The 8,362-nt window shown below is 39.0% G+C and overlaps 1 non-coding gene across 1 annotated transcript; it reads right to left on the bottom strand.

Annotated features, from left to right (window-relative positions):
• Positions 1-6,476: 6,476 nt before the first annotated feature.
• On the bottom strand, positions 6,477-6,595 carry LOC145418361 (5S ribosomal RNA). The gene has a single exon (XR_013900687.1). It is a non-coding gene; the product is annotated as a 5S ribosomal RNA (ribosomal RNA).
• Positions 6,596-8,362: the final 1,767 nt, after the last annotated feature.

The raw sequence follows: 8,362 nt of genomic DNA, 5'->3' as shown, positions 1-8,362 counted from the left end.
GTAATTGGCCACTGTAGGCACAATCTGATAATATGGCAATATGAAGTTGATTGTTGGACCTCTTATCTTGTACACGTTTTAAACATGGTGGGTGTCTACTCTATGGTGGGTTTAGAACGTTACGAACGAAGGCTGTGTAAATTTTATGCAGCTGGCAGTACGGTAAAATGTATGATGTTGCCTTTGAAAAAAACTGCCTGAATTTCATTTGTTTAAAGGTTTGTAAAAATAATCAAAGATAAATTTTCATATGATACTTTAAGCAGAACAAGCTGGGCCAGTGAGTTTCAGTTTAGTCTCGTTCTTAATGTGTTTATGTCTGAAGGCGTCACCGTGAGCGTAGAGAAGAGAGGTGTGGTGACTCCTTTAGTTGCCACAAATTCAAGCGGACATGAGCCCGGTGGACTGCAAAAATTCGACCATTTCACCAGGCGCTGCACGAGGACTTTTGATGCGGTAAAGAAGAAACCGGATGCACAAATAAATTTACGATCAGTGTCCTATAACTGCGATTTGTTTTTGTTGGAAGAACAAGGAATAGAAGGGAGAGTTCAGTATTCTTCTAAGGAATAGAAGGGAAAGTTCAGTATCTTCCTGTCAGTTGTGCTCCCTGAAATAAATCTCGGTTTGGAGAGGAGATTAATATTCAGTTTATGAAACCGAACCTAGGTTTGTTGTGGTAGACGGTGCAGGAGATGGTATGTGGTGCTAATATTGAGTGTTACGTTGGTATAGTCGCGGCGCACGAATCTGAAGGTTTCATTGTCATGCCCTGACAACCTACCGGTCAACAGTGCGTCCGATTTCGTGTATAATCTGATACGCATTAGAAACAGTTGTCAGTATTATTTCAATGGCCAAATATACAGGCAGTAATGAGGATCATGGTTTTACCTTTCAGAGAATAAATGCTGTAGCAGACAACTATTTTTGTTAATCTAAAATGTAACTCTAACACTCCCGAGAGAGAGAGAGAGAGGTAGGACACCCAGCTGAGTTACGACATAACGACATACCATGTAGAGTGATTTGTGGTAATATAATAAGCCATCAGTTTAGGTTTTTAGTTTATGCTACATGTTTACCATGAGAGTGTGTGGATAAATGAGTAAGAGTGTGAGAATGATTCGAAGTCGAGGAGTGTCATAATTATCAATGTTACAGTAAGAATCACTTGCTGCTGGAATATGGCTGTTCGAGCCCTTAATAAATTATAAGTAGCGACCTTATAATTGACAAAACAGCTGCCTGCTACAGTATTAATCTCTGAAACTCAAAATCAACTATAATAACCGTATTCTTCGTTACTGTCTGCATATTTGGCCATTAAATAAATACTGACAAGTGTTTCCTATGCGTATCATGTTATACACGAAATCCGACGCACTGATGAGAGTTAGATTGCCAGGGCACGATAATGAAACCTTCTGACTCGTCCGCCGCGACTATAATGTAGATGAAGACTGAGAAGTTTGCTTAAGTGTTCAAAGTACTGGCGAGTTCGAATGCCACCACAAGGTGACTCTGGAACGAATAAAACACATACAAGTTAACAGTCTCATAACAGTCATGCAATCCCACATCTCATAAGAGCGGTTACGAGTTACTTATCAACGTGTGTGTGTGTGTGTGTGTGTTGCTAGAGGACAACCCAGTACACCTTAGCCCTTGTTATATCTGAATCCTCGTGAACGTATTTCGTATTACCATCAGGGTGACTGTCGGTAATAACTGATTATGTGGTGTTGTGTTGGTGACTTCCTTTTTTCCTCTACTTTTATACACTGAGAACACTGATACCGGACATCGTAACCCATATAGATATAATGATCATGGAGTAATAGCTTTTATTACTTCTCGTAAATTTTTATTATGGTATTTCTTATAAATTTAGGATGACTAATATGAAATGTAAGTGTATATATATAAAAAGAATAAAGAATTTTTGACTCCAGACGTGTGTTAATGCTCATTTTAGATGTTAAGTTGTAACATTATTTTCACGCTAGCATCAGTTCAAGGTAAGTTGCTTAAAAATCACTAAAAACAGCCGTAATCTCGTCGACTTCTCAGACTCACCAGCACCATTTTCTTGCAAATGTTAATTTTCTTTACTAGGTTACTCATACAAATTGTACCCATACTTCAAAGATATAAATACTCTAAGAGAAACCACTGAAATGTTAAGAGACATGAGAAATAACTTTGGGATAGGTGGAAGTGTGATTTCAATCCGGACCTCTGTTGTCTTCAGGAATGGATGTTTAACTTTTCCCGTCAGCTACTGTAATCTTCCTCATATCGTCCCGATTCATCAAGTTGAAACTCTTCCTCTTACAGAATATAACTTTTAGTTTATATTCTGCTTCCACATCCTTCTGCCATCACTTTCACCCAGTCACCCATAAACGTTCAAGATCATTTTCAACCAATCCTGCCATCCTCTTTCCGCATTTTCAAATGTGTATATAAAGCGTTGCCATATCGAACCTGTCAAAATACCGGACGCCTCCGCTGAAACCCATCCCCCCCCGACCCCCCAACACACACTTTGGGCCTTTGTCGTTATATATATATATATATATATATATATATATATATATATATATATATATATATATATATATATATATATATATATATACCAGTACTGCTGTGCTGCATCACAGTCTTTAATCTTTTTACAGTACAATATAATGTAAACAGGCAAAATACAGAACTGGCTAAATTATGACTAAAAATGCTTAAGTGCCTCAGATGCAGGATAGATCATAAGAATAACAAATGCTACGGTGTAAAAATGAAAACTAAGCCAACAATTGTGTACAGTTACTATGTATTTTATGGTTATTACAGCACTATGGAAGGAATTAAAAAAAAAAAAAAAAAAAAAAAACTCGTGGCTGAATAGCAGGAAAAGACAGGACATTTTATGTAGCTGGTAGCACTAAACCAGCCAAATTGGCAACACATAACAGCTGACGAAAACAACGAAGGCTTCTCTCTCTCTCTCTCTCTCTCTCTCTCTCTCTCTCTTTTGAAGTGTAATGGTATATTAAATTTTTCGAGAAAAAGTGATGGAAGCTGAAGTTCCGGACTTTTGGAAAATTTTGAAAATTCGTCCTGGAAGAAGATTTAGACACCTCAATGCAGGACAAGTCCGGGAAAATCCGGACGTATGGCAACCCTATGTACAGTATTTTGTGATATATATATATATATATATATATATATATATATATATATATATATATATATATATATATATATATATATATATATATATATCATCATCGGCCGTTTGAGTATCCACTGCAAGACCGGCCTATCCCGAGCGAAGTCGGGACGATACAACCAATGTATCTCTACCAAGTGGCTTAGGCTGTCTAGTAGAGGTTGTATGTAGGGTGAGAAGTGCTTGTAAGTGTAATTGTAGTGTTGGAGTGGCTTTGGATGTGTGTGTAATCTGTGAACCAACTGTAATCGGCCCGCGCAGCCGACTGGGTGCAAGCATACTTTATAGTATGGGACACTGGTTCAACCACAGCACCCCTTATGTCCGCCAATGCAGTACGTGGTCGGGTGAACACTCCCAAAGTTTATTACCCTGGTGGGGCGCGAACCTTGGTTTACCCGTGTTCGAAAACATACACTTTACCACTGAGGCTTATATATATATATATATATATATATATATATATATATATATATATATATATATATATATATATATATATATATATATATATATATATATATATATATATATATATAATAGAAACTCTTGGCATAGGCTTCTGGTCCAGTAATTGTGCATGTCACCACATCAGCACTAATATCCACCATCCACTCTGAATACGAGTACATATAGGGGTTGTCCTATTTGGGACTGCTTTAATGGTATTAACTGGGGTGTTTTTATGACGTCGTTGGTTCTTGTGAAGGATTAGTCAAGATCATCATCAAGTTGTTCCCTGTCCCAGCGTAGGATTGTGGTCGCGTTCTTTCAGACAACATGCCACTTCCCTGACCATGTCAAAGAAGGAGGTGCTTGGGAATTCATTGAATGTGTCCATGTAGCAGATGTTCGAAAAATATTTACGATAAGAATACCAATACTGTGTTGATCTCCAAACTATCTGTAGAACAAATTAATACAATAGAAGTCCATTAAATGTTAAGGTCAGGCTTATCTACTATTATGAGCAGATAATTGTCAAAGATCTGGCATTAATTTATTCGATGTAAATGTAGGCCCATTCTTGAGTGATTGCATTTCACTATTTTCACAAAGAATATTGTATTTCAGCTTTTAATTTTTTCTCCAAACTTTGTTTTACAAATGCTCATTTGTAGATGTTATTTTAAACTGACAAAAGGTCTCTGGGAGGCAAATACGGCAGATTAGCTAGAACTTTACCTTCGTCCCCTGGTTCTTAACAAAATGTATTTGGTAACAGTAACAGATTAGGATGGCTTTATTTGATATACTATATATATATATATATATATATATATATATATATATATATATATATAATCTCATCTCATCAGCCGTTTGAGTGTCCACTGAAGGATCGGCCTATCCTGACCGAAGTGGGGACGATACAGCCATTGTATCTCTACCAAGTGGCTTAGGCTGTCTAGTAGAGATTGTATTCAGGGTGAGAAGTGCTTGTAAGTGTAATTGTAGTGTTGGAGTGGCTTTGGATGTGTGTGTAGTCTGTGAACCAAGTGTAATCGGCCCGCACAAGCCGACTGGGTGCAAGCATACTTTACAGTATGCGAAACTGGCTCAACCACAGCACCCCTTGTGTCCGCCAATGCAGCACGTGGCCTGAAGAACGCTCCCAAAGTTTATTACCCTGGCGGGGCACGAACCCTCGTCCTTCACTGTACGAACACGCACACTTTACCACTGTACCACAGAGGCTCCATATATATATACCGTATAACAAATTGCAACTGTGGTGGCATCACTTATGGTGCAGAACCGAAGGGCACCAAGTGCAACTATGGTGGCATCACTTAGGGTGTATAACCGAAGGGCACCCAATTTGTTCGGGAATGGAAGCCACGTTGAAGAACTGGTTAAATATTAATGAATACTCGTAACCTTCTGTGTCACTACCAGCGGTATGCTTTTCATGAGGATGTTTATGGCCACTAAGAGAAAAAAAAATCTTATCAGGGAGAGAAAGCGAGATGTGCCGGCTGTAAGCACTTCAGAAGTTAAGTGATAACAGGATTAGCAAGATTTGGAGTAACTGTACTTGGCGCCGTACTCTCGTTGGCGTGGCAGACCTCTCACCATCCCTTCCACGGCGATGGTTCTTGTACAGTACACCATTATATTTAATAGTGGTATTTACATGTTTTCCGTGTCGATATAATTCCCTTTCGCAGCATACTTGATTTTTTTTTTCTTTTCTAGGACGGGACACACTTGCGGGCTTATGAAAAAATAGAGGATAGGAAGGTGCAATCTATTATGCAATATAGATCACTGAGGGAAAGGTATGGTATAATCTCTCAGACTGACAAGAAGACGGTCTAGCTGTGTGGTCTTTGGTTGAGGCCAGAGAATGTTCTCGACTGGTTGTGGTGGCACGGTGGCAAGAGGTTCGTCTTCTTAACTTGGAAGATTTTCTTTCATATCTTCCTTAACAAACAAGAAACCGTGTCAAAGCACAGCAAATCCGTCGCCGGAAGTCATTTTAGTGCTGACGTATAAACAACAGGATATCTAGTCAAAGATGTCACGTATCAAATTTGGAGTAAATCGGGTGAAAATTGACGATTTTATGCCCATTTGATATTTTAGGCCCAACCCGCCTGACATTGACCCCCCTACCGCTAACTGAGGGATGACCTCCCTGATGTAATGAGGCGTATTAAAGGATGCAGCTTTGAAAGATGCACCTTTAGGCTCTTGTTTCATGTCGATATGGCGAATTTGAAAGGAAATTTGGCGATTTTTTTTTTTTTTTTTTTTTTTTACATTTTTTGGGCCTCCATTTTTACATTTTTGGGGGGCTGCAGCTTTGGCCTTGGCCCAATTTGGCACAAAAAAATTAACTAGGTGATCAGAAGGTCATAGCCCATCATCCTTGTAGTTTTAGTCAGAATCTCACAAGTAGTTTTTGCGTAAAGTTGTTAACAGACAAAGACAAACAAACAAACAAACAAACAAACAGACAGACAGACAAACAGAGTGAAAACAATAACCGTCCCCGTGCCCCTCCGGGGAGGGGACAGGTAATTATTGCTGATGTTACACCTTATTATTTTGTTATGTTGTTTATATCTTTTTCATATTAGCAAAGACTGCATAATCAACACAAAATATTAACCAGTTTTTCATTCATTCATTGCCAGACGCCATGTATCCCAACCGGGGTGGCCAAGGGCTTAGAGTTAATTGTTTTACAGGGAGGGGCACTAATCCTCCACCAACCCCACCTGACACGTAGGGATGCCAACAGCATCTGGTGTTCCCAGGCGGTCACCCATCCAAGTACTAACCAGACCCGACGTTGCTTAACTTCGCTGATCGGACGGGAAGCGGTGTATTCAACGTGGTATGGCCGTTGTATGCAGAAATAAACCAGTTAGGAAGTGGTGATAGAAACGCAAACTCATGGTTACAGTACCGCCTCGAACAGGATGGCGGGAAATGAGTTCGAATACTTTATCTGGTATAGACTCAATTAGGTATTTTATTCAAGAAAATACCAAACGAAATGGGGAGATAAGGAATTTGGAAGGGTGTTGCGTCGTAGAAGGGTCTCAAGTGTGTCGTGGGAAGAGTGATCCTTACCGAGTAGGGACAAAAATATCTTACGGGGTCCTCCAATCAAGGCTATCCCTCACAGGATGCGGTTTCAGATTAAAAAAAAAAAAGTAATAGTAATGACGGAGATTTATTTCTGGAGGAAAATCTCAGGAGTTAGATGACTAAAAACTGTTTTAGGCACACGTATTGAAAGTAGGCTGTTTCATTCTGACAAACTCCCGACGATTTTGTTCGACCGAGATAAATACTACAGTTGTTTAACTTGGGCCAGAACTTTGTCCTTTTATTGTTATTTCACGGAGCTCAGTGGCAGAGACAATGCTACGGCTCTGCATCCTTTCCATAGCACTGCTTTGTGACTGAGATTATATTCAGGTGTTAATCTATTGTTACACTTCACCATTTCAAATGGAGAAATGAGAATATTAGGTCAGGTTAGCATAAAAAGAATATAACACTGGGCTGACGAGTAAAGACTGAGACATAGAAGTGAGGCGGTTAAAACTTCGCAACCTGCATAAGAAAGGAAGAAGTGAAGTTGGGAGGATACGAAAATGTTGCTTCACGCCAAAACAATAAGGTGATAATTTAGAATGACGAAGTTTGAAACATTAACGGTTGTAATTTCAAGCTGGAAACTCCAAGGTGTGGATAAACTTCTGAAGCCTGTAACAATGATGGAATATGTTTGACATTTCCATACCATGGCTGACTACACTCTGTAATGTGAGATACAGGCTGTTCACAGCAAACTATAAATGTTCCATAAATGAACTGAAAATGAGGGATTTAATAAACTACTAATACTTTCGCTCACTCAGTGCCAGTAATATGTTCCTTAAGCTTGTCACTACGATGAAGGCCTTTGCACTTAATCTTGCTGTCACTGGACGACATCATTGGTCTTGGAGGAACATTTTGAGCTGGAAAAGTTTGGTACTATAGCCTTCATTTACCCCTCCAATACGGTTAGCCTTTTATATAATCTGCAAAACATCATCTACTCGGTATAGCTAGAATGAAAGAAACCTATCCTTAGTAAAACTCTCTAGAGACAAGAAGAATAACACTTTTTAAAAAGTTATAGAACTGAAGAGGTATAAGAGGAAAACCCACAGAATGGATGACTCATAGATAGGAGGTAATAAAAGCAAGCAAGCCGATAATAAACCAGGTGTTATGGATAAGATAAAAACAATGAGGGTCGCTGACAGGATATAAGGGCGTGAAGTAGAAGGCTTGGGAATGTATGATTAGTACGACTGTGTCATTTGTAGTAACGAAGGAATAAATTCCCGATAAGGAAGTCGTCGAAGTCTTTGATGTAGAAGGAAAGATAAAAAAGGATGCTTCTTCCGATGTGCTGAGACGTTCGATGATGTTGAGTAAGTTAGGCTTAAATTCTAGGACTTGTGAGAGTGTCGAATGTAATGATAAAACGATTAATATGGATCAGGTAAGACAATAGCGGTGTGGAAATTTTTGATATGTAAGGTAAAAAGAAAAACCACGTCCTTTTTACTTTTGGTGTGTAGGGACGTTCCTGAAGTAGAAGGCTTAGAAATG

The sequence above is a fragment of the Coenobita brevimanus genome, chromosome 113, assembly GCF_032717465.1.
Source record: "Coenobita brevimanus isolate Jiangsu-jjx chromosome 113, ASM3271746v2, whole genome shotgun sequence".
Lineage (NCBI taxonomy): Eukaryota > Metazoa > Arthropoda > Malacostraca > Decapoda > Coenobitidae > Coenobita > Coenobita brevimanus.
The sequence above is the reverse complement of the archived record's forward strand: the minus strand, read 5'-3'. Positions and strand labels throughout refer to the sequence as shown.